This window comes from Octopus sinensis, linkage group LG3 (assembly GCF_006345805.1).
Source record: "Octopus sinensis linkage group LG3, ASM634580v1, whole genome shotgun sequence".
Lineage (NCBI taxonomy): Eukaryota > Metazoa > Mollusca > Cephalopoda > Octopoda > Octopodidae > Octopus > Octopus sinensis.
In genome coordinates, this window is record NC_042999.1 from 117,431,243 (window position 1) to 117,438,994 (window position 7,752).

At 34.9% G+C, this 7,752-nt stretch overlaps 1 long non-coding RNA gene across 1 annotated transcript in view; it reads left to right on the forward strand.

The window, feature by feature from the left end:
* Positions 1–4,256: 4,256 nt before the first annotated feature.
* The window catches only part of LOC118762796, a 22,417-nt gene continuing 18,921 nt past the window's right edge, over positions 4,257–7,752 (forward strand). Inside the window, exon 1 of the long non-coding RNA XR_004998546.1 lies at positions 4,257–4,337. This is a non-coding gene — a long non-coding RNA (uncharacterized LOC118762796). The remainder of the gene's footprint in view (positions 4,338–7,752) is intronic.

Consider the following 7,752-nt stretch of genomic DNA (forward strand, 5'->3'; position numbering starts at 1 on the left):
CTATACCTGGTCGTGTAGAAAGAGGCCGCGGCGGGCTAGGAAGCCGAGGGTGCGAATCCGGGTGAAGCCGATTGTTGGTGCAATATCTTCGTGTACAGACATTACTGACACTTCGCATGGGAAATGGTGAGTGATGGTTTTCTCCAAGAAGAATCAAAGAGTCCATTTTCATTTCGCTCACGAACATGTCGTTTGGATAGAAGAACAGACTGAATAATAATCTGAGAGACCATTGAGGGAAAGTCGGAAATGCTATTGACAGCGATTACGCAAAGGAGACGGCAATCTCTCTTTCTCTCTCTCTCTCTCTCTCTCTCTCTCTATATATATATATATATATATATATATATGCATACATACATACACATACACACACACATATATATATATATATATATATATATATATATATATGAGAGAGAGAGAGAGAGAAAGAGAGAGAGAGTAAAAAACGAGTAAATACCCACATTGGTCATGAACGATCATGGGATTGCACCTACAAAGTTACACTCCGAGGCACCGGTCCGGGCAAGGTTGATTATAGAAGAACAAAAGTTGCCCATACATCATATCAGCCTCCCCTCTCTACGCCACCAATGTTATCCAAGAGAAAGGCAAAGGCTGATACAGCTTGGCACCAGTGACGTCGCAAATCATTCCTACAGCGGAATGAACTGATGCAACATGCAATAAAGTGTCTTGCTCAAGAACACAACATACAGCCCGGCCCGGGAATCGAACTCATTACCTGATGATTGTGAGCCCAACGCTCTAACCAGTGAGCCATGCACCCTCACCATACATATGCACATGCACGCGCACACACACACGCACATATACCTACAAACGTACATATACATACATATATATATATATATATATATATATATATATATACACGCATACATATGTTTGCTTATTGAAATACTCACACACACACGCACATGCACCCCCCTACACACACATATATATATACACACGAGTGTGTATATACATGTATGATTGTATGCATTTATTTACATATATAGGCGTACATGAAAGGATGCATGTGTTTAGGTATATATGTGCGTGCATATATGTATAAAAGTATTTTTCTATGAATGTAAATGCATATTTAGATGGTGTTTCAGATTAGACGTACCACATCTTATTGGAGATAAAAAAAAACCTAATACTTTTTTCCTTTAGTGGTCTTCTTGTCTTTCATACAACAAAAAATACGATGTTAAAAAGATATTTCAAAATCTTAATGTTTTTACATTTTTGCTCTTATCTGCCATAATCTTATTGTTTCCTATCAGTTATGGGCTGCTTAAAACAAAACTCCGCCTACGTATAAACATATGTATGTATGTATGTATGTATGTATGTATGTATGTATGTATGTATGTATGTATGTATGTATGTATGTGCGTACGTATGTATGTGCGTACGTATGTATGGATATAGATGTTTGGTGTATGTGTGTATGACTGCAGGTTTCTATGCATGCTTGTGGATGTTGCTGTTTGTAAGTAAAGTCTTACAATGAATATACTAGAAAGCAAGAAAATTGTAACAATAATGAAGAAAAATGTGTTACCAATATGATATGACAAGCAGCATTATTAGATCGAAAATTTCTTGTGTTTATTCTGTTCAATGGTCTATAGAAAGTATCAAAAGAACATCAATGTTCGAGATTAAAAAAAGTGCTAATACGATGCATTACATTGGATCCATTACTTTAAAAATGTAATGCGTCTAATTGCCTTAATAAGATTTTCTTTTTACATGTGACACATTAAAATTTGGGAGACATGAAAATCAGATTTGTTTGCAGAATATTGGCAGCTTGAAAATGAAAGGAATGTACTTGAAAAGCCTGTCGATGTTATTTCATATCATTGGTGGTAGATACGCGTGGGAGGAATTGAAGGAAATAGGAACATAAGGAAGAGCTCTGATATTAATTAATATTAATTGTTGTTAGTGACATGGGTGCAAATAAATGGTCGATATAAAATTAGATGAGAACGTAATTGAATGTTGGAAGGACTAAGTGAAGAAGTAAAAATATACATAGAAAACAAAAAATATATAAAAAAAGGGAGAAAATTGAATTTCATCAAAGGAATTTGCAGAAAATATATTTTAAATAACGTAATAAATAATTAGTAGCAGTACTCGAGGTAATTCCGCAGTTATTTTGAAATCTGTAAAATGGTTAGTTTACAGATAACCATGAAACATACGTACATACATACATACATGCTCACGCGCGTGCGCACACACGCAATATATATAATATATATATATATATATATATATACATTTATCAATAAATACAAAAGTATAAGTACATTTATATTTATAGATCTCAAGAGTTCTTGTGAAAGGAGAAAGGGGTATGAGAAAACGTGGTGATTACAGCTGTGGTCGTATCAAAAATGTCGGTACGTTTCATAGTGTTTCATCTCACCTTCACATTCGAGTAACTTTTCGCTCTCAACTTCATGTTTTTTTCTACATGTTTACTTAAAATTCACACGCTTTCTAAGAAGCAAGCTTCTTTGAAACATCCGACTAGCTTTCTTTCTCTTTTCCCTCTCCCTCACCCTCTCCCTTTTCACTTCTACTCTCTGACGTTTCAGCAAAACCATTAATGCTACCACTGCCACCATCATTTATAACTATCATTACCTTTTTATATTTTCTACATTTTAATCTCCCCTTTTCTCATACATATATAACGAAATCTACTCAACTGCGCGTATGAGTCAGTGTGCATGTGCACAAAGAACAAGTGTGAGTATGGAAGTAACTATATCTTTGTACTGACACGTATGTTTTACTTTCTTGTATTTTTATTCTCCTTATACTTATTTTTCTTATTTTTCTTAATTACTCCCTGACTGCATCTATAACTTCGCAACAGAATCTGTCCCTTGGCATTTCTGCCCAACAGCTTAAACCTACGGTCACTAACATGTATTAAATCCGAGCGAAACAGAGTTCATTTACATGAACTGGCTAGACGCTTCCGCACCGAGGGATGCACAGCAACTAGGTGTATATTTTACCGCCTGCGAAGGATCGATGCAGGATGTGTCGAAACGATCGTCGTGAGCAATAAAGCTTCCGGTGTATTCCACCTCCCGTCTCTATCATTTGTTTTACAGACACACACACACACACACACACACACACACACACCACACACACACACACACACACACACACACACAGAGGTGTGATAGTTTTGTAAGGCATGTGTGTGTGTGTGTGTGTGTGAACGTATGCCAATTGAGGAAGTTTAATCACTGCGTACGCATACTGCTAAGAAAATGAGAACTCTAAATAGTATTTATTTCGGGAATTGGAAAGATTAAATATTTTTCAATTCGTTACTTTGATTCCGTGTTGCATACATTGGATGCTGTTTGTAATAGAGGAAATTCGTGGTTCGCTGTCTAGGAGAGGTTGAAGGCGTACTGGGGTGAAGTGCTATTGGAGGTCTGAAGTGGCAGGTGCATATACGAGGGTGTCCTTGGTGAGTGAGCAGTGGCTAGGCAAACAATGTGTTGTCAGTGAAAGGAGATTAAAATCCGATTACTGGGTTTAATAAGTATTTTGGGTGATATTGAGTGGTACGGTAAGTGATTGGCTTTTAATCGATATATATATGTATATATATATATGTGTGTGTGTGTGCGTGTGGAGGCGCAATGGCCCAATAGTCAGGGCAGCGGACTCGCGGTCGTAGGATCGCAGTTTCGATTTCCAGAATGGGCATTGTGAGTGTTTATTGATCAAAAACACCTAAAGCTCCACGATGCTCCGGCTGGGGGTGCTGGTGAACCCTGCTGTACTCTTTCACCACAACTTTCTCTCACTCTTTCTTCCTGTTTCTCCACACACACACACATATATATATACATATATATAGGCGGCGAGCTGGTAGAAACGTTAGCACGCCGGGCGAAATTCGTAGCCGTATTTCGTCTGTCGTTACGTTCCGAGTTCAAATTCCGCCGAGGTCGACTTTGCCTTTCATCCTTTCGGGGTCGATAAATAAAGTACCAGTTACGCACTGGGGTCGATGTAGTCGACTTAATCCCTTTGTTTGTCCCCTCTGTGTTTAGCCCCTTGTGAGTAGTAAAGAAATATATATACATATATATATGTGTGTGTGTGTGTGGGTGTGTGCATGCACGCAATGGCCCAGTAGTCAGGGCAGGGGACTCGCAGTCGTAAGATTAACAAACCCCAAACATACCTAAATTCCATATATATAATCACAAAGCCCTAAATCCTCAGATCTGTTTGACAACGAATGCGAGAAAGTTCTCCAAAAAGTTAAGGAATTGTTAAAAAAATTCTCTATACCCAAGTTAACAAATAACTTACTAGATCTATGAACTAAAATTGATATTATTAAAGAACTAAAAAATAATAACCAACAGTGATTAGAACTACCAGTGAAGTCATTCTTTTTCTTTTTTCATATATATATATATATATTATATATATATATATATATATATAATATATATATATATAATATATATATATATATATATATATATATGCGTGTGTGTATCTATCTATCTATCTATCTATCTATCTATCTATCTATCTATCTACTATCTATCTATCTAATCTATATAATTTAGTGCACAATATATGGGTTTAACTAATCCTGTGGTACTTACAAAAAGCTCTATTAGTGGACCAGGCTACAAACCACATAGTAAACCAATACATTGGGGTATAATGTAGAGTCCAATGACAATGAAGTTCAGTAAATCCAATCAGTGAAAACTATTTCATGAGGAGTATATAGAACAGAATGAAAGTTAGGAGGTATGAAATGAATATATTTATTTCTCCAGCTGATATCTATAAGATTACGTTTGTTCCGTTGCTAAAATGATGGAAAAATAATTTGTTTTAGTGTATAGTATATTATTTTAGATGTCTGCACTAGTCTATGTGTTATAAAATATTAGCTTGTACATTTTACAAGATAATGTATGTGTACAAATCTAGCTCTTCAAATCCACGCAGTTTCATGATTACATCCATTCTTCGACCTCAATATACACATACAAAAAGTCATCATCGAAATATTAATGTCTACCTTAATATTTCAAAGATGACGCATATAACTCATCGTTAAAACTGAATCCTATTTTAACTCGAGGTCTGAAATTGTTGAAACGTATAACAAACAGTTCGGTAAAAACAGTGTTATTAAACTTTACCATGACGAAAAGACTGGAATTTGTAACGTAAGGCAGACTACCTTGATCTTGATCATCTCGGTTTTATTATCTGGATAAAGAGTTAGTTCTATGGTGTAAATAGCTAGCACCCTGGATTTGAAACCAGGAACCCGAGTTCAAACTTCGGAAGAATTTAATTCTTAGTCATTCAACTTTTAAAAATGAAATTAAATACATTATAAAGATCATTGTCTGAAGCAAAATGTCTTTGTACCGCATGAATTTTAAGAATAGTAAAGTTTATTTGCTAACATAATGTGGCAGTCCTGACTAGGACCTTGTTATTACTTTTTAACCCCAGGAAAACATCTTTTCCAGCTGGTTTGTCGACACCTGAAGACACACACACACACATGAACACACAGAGAACACACGCAGATCATGTATTGATAAGCCAGCTGGAAAAAATCTTTTCCAGGGGTTAAAAAGTAGCAACATAGTCTTAGTCAGGACTGCCACATTATATAAGCAAATAAACTTTACTATTCAGTAGTTACTACATAGATCTCAAACAGTTAATTTTAAGAATGAATCCACGCTATTTTAATACTCTTATACATAAATGCATACACAAATAAATATATACATACAGTCAATATTTCTGTAGGTACCTGTATTCCATCATAATTAAAATTTTTCATGCTTATTCTTCTGACAGTTGAATTTGACATAACGATGATATCACCAATAGAAGTGTTAAGACAAGTGTGGGATGGTTCTTGGTATAATATCAAATATCTTCCTCCGTTATTGCATTTCATATTTTAAGTTGGTAATATTCATATATTGTTTCACTATTATCTCTTTGTCTATCTTGAACATAGTAGATCTGTGAATTAAACATTAATATATTAATGTTATTGTCAATTTATACAATGACATTCTTATAAATTTATTGTCTAACCTCTCAGGTGGAAATACAGCCAAATCTATATTTTCAAAGCAATGAAATAATATAATATAAACTTTAACACACATGTCCGTCATAGCAGACACAAATATACAAATTCAGTAACTAGACCCGCATACACATAAGTGTGTGTGTGTGTGTGTGTGTGTGTGTGTGTGTGTGTGTGTGTGTGTGAGCGGGTGTGTGTGTGTATACAGTGATGCAGTGGTCTCTAGCATTTACATGATACAGAAAATGCTTATTTTTTATTTTGTTACAATTTTGAATGTATTTTTCAATTCTATCTTTGGTGTTTTATAGTAAATATCGCCATCCATCCATCCATCCATCCATCCATCCATCCATCCATCCATCCATCCATCCATCTATCTATCCATCTATCTATCTATCTATCTCTCTCTCTCTCTCTCTCTCTCTTATATATATATATATATATATATATATATATATATATATGTATGTGTGTGTGTGTGTGTATGTGTGTGTGTGTATAGTATAAAAAGTAGTGGGTAAGGTCAAAACAATGCGAAGTAAATGCAAGGTAAATCACAAGAAACAAATATGTGAATTAATGTAAACTTACCTTGTCTTCAATATTTCGGGGTTATGACCCCATTTCCAAGAAATTGACGAATGTTACCAATGTGTCTGTGTGTGAGCACATAGGCAACATTCGTCAATTTCTGAAAATGGGATCATAACTCCGAAATATTGAAGACAAGATAAGTCTACATTAATTCATATATTTGCTTTCTTGTGATTTACCTTGCATTTACTTCGCATTGTTTTGACCTTACCCACGATCTTTTACACAATATGTTTTACACCATGCTTCATAGTAATTATTCCATTATAATATATACATATAATATATAGATACATATATATATATATCTACTTCATGTATTTATATATATGACAATTTATAATAAACACACACACACAAATATACAAGTTTATCAAGTCTATACATGTATTGTAATAACGTATTATAGTGTATATCTACATACTTATCACCCAATAGTGTGTTACAACGATTGTAAGCAATGTGTCTATATAATATGTTCGTGAGCAGAAAAATAGGGAATATTTGTACATACGCATTTCGGCTCTTGTTTAAATCTTCACCAGCAACTAACTACTCTTTAACTATCTAACGAACACATCTCTCTATATATAAACGGCAGTTTGTCTGTCTGTGTGTCTGTGTGTCTGTCAGGTTCTACCCTCACCCTGATCACGGCTTTCAACCGATTCTGATGAAACTTGACACACACATAGCCCAATGTCATAATTCAAAACTAACGCAGCGAAAATTTTGCAAAGTTCTCCCAGTTCTGAAAAAAATCGATAAATTCGACATGGGGTCTAGAATCTAAGTTTTTTATATGCAACACCTTTTCTGTTGTAGTTTTCACAACTTGCAATCGATTTTCACCAAACTCACGGTGAAGCTTAATGTTACCCTAAGAAACTTAATTCTGACGTTAGTTTTCCATGCAATACCTTACCATAAAAAAAAATCGATAAAATCATGCCATTTTGGGAAATCGCGTTCAAATTCAAGATGACATA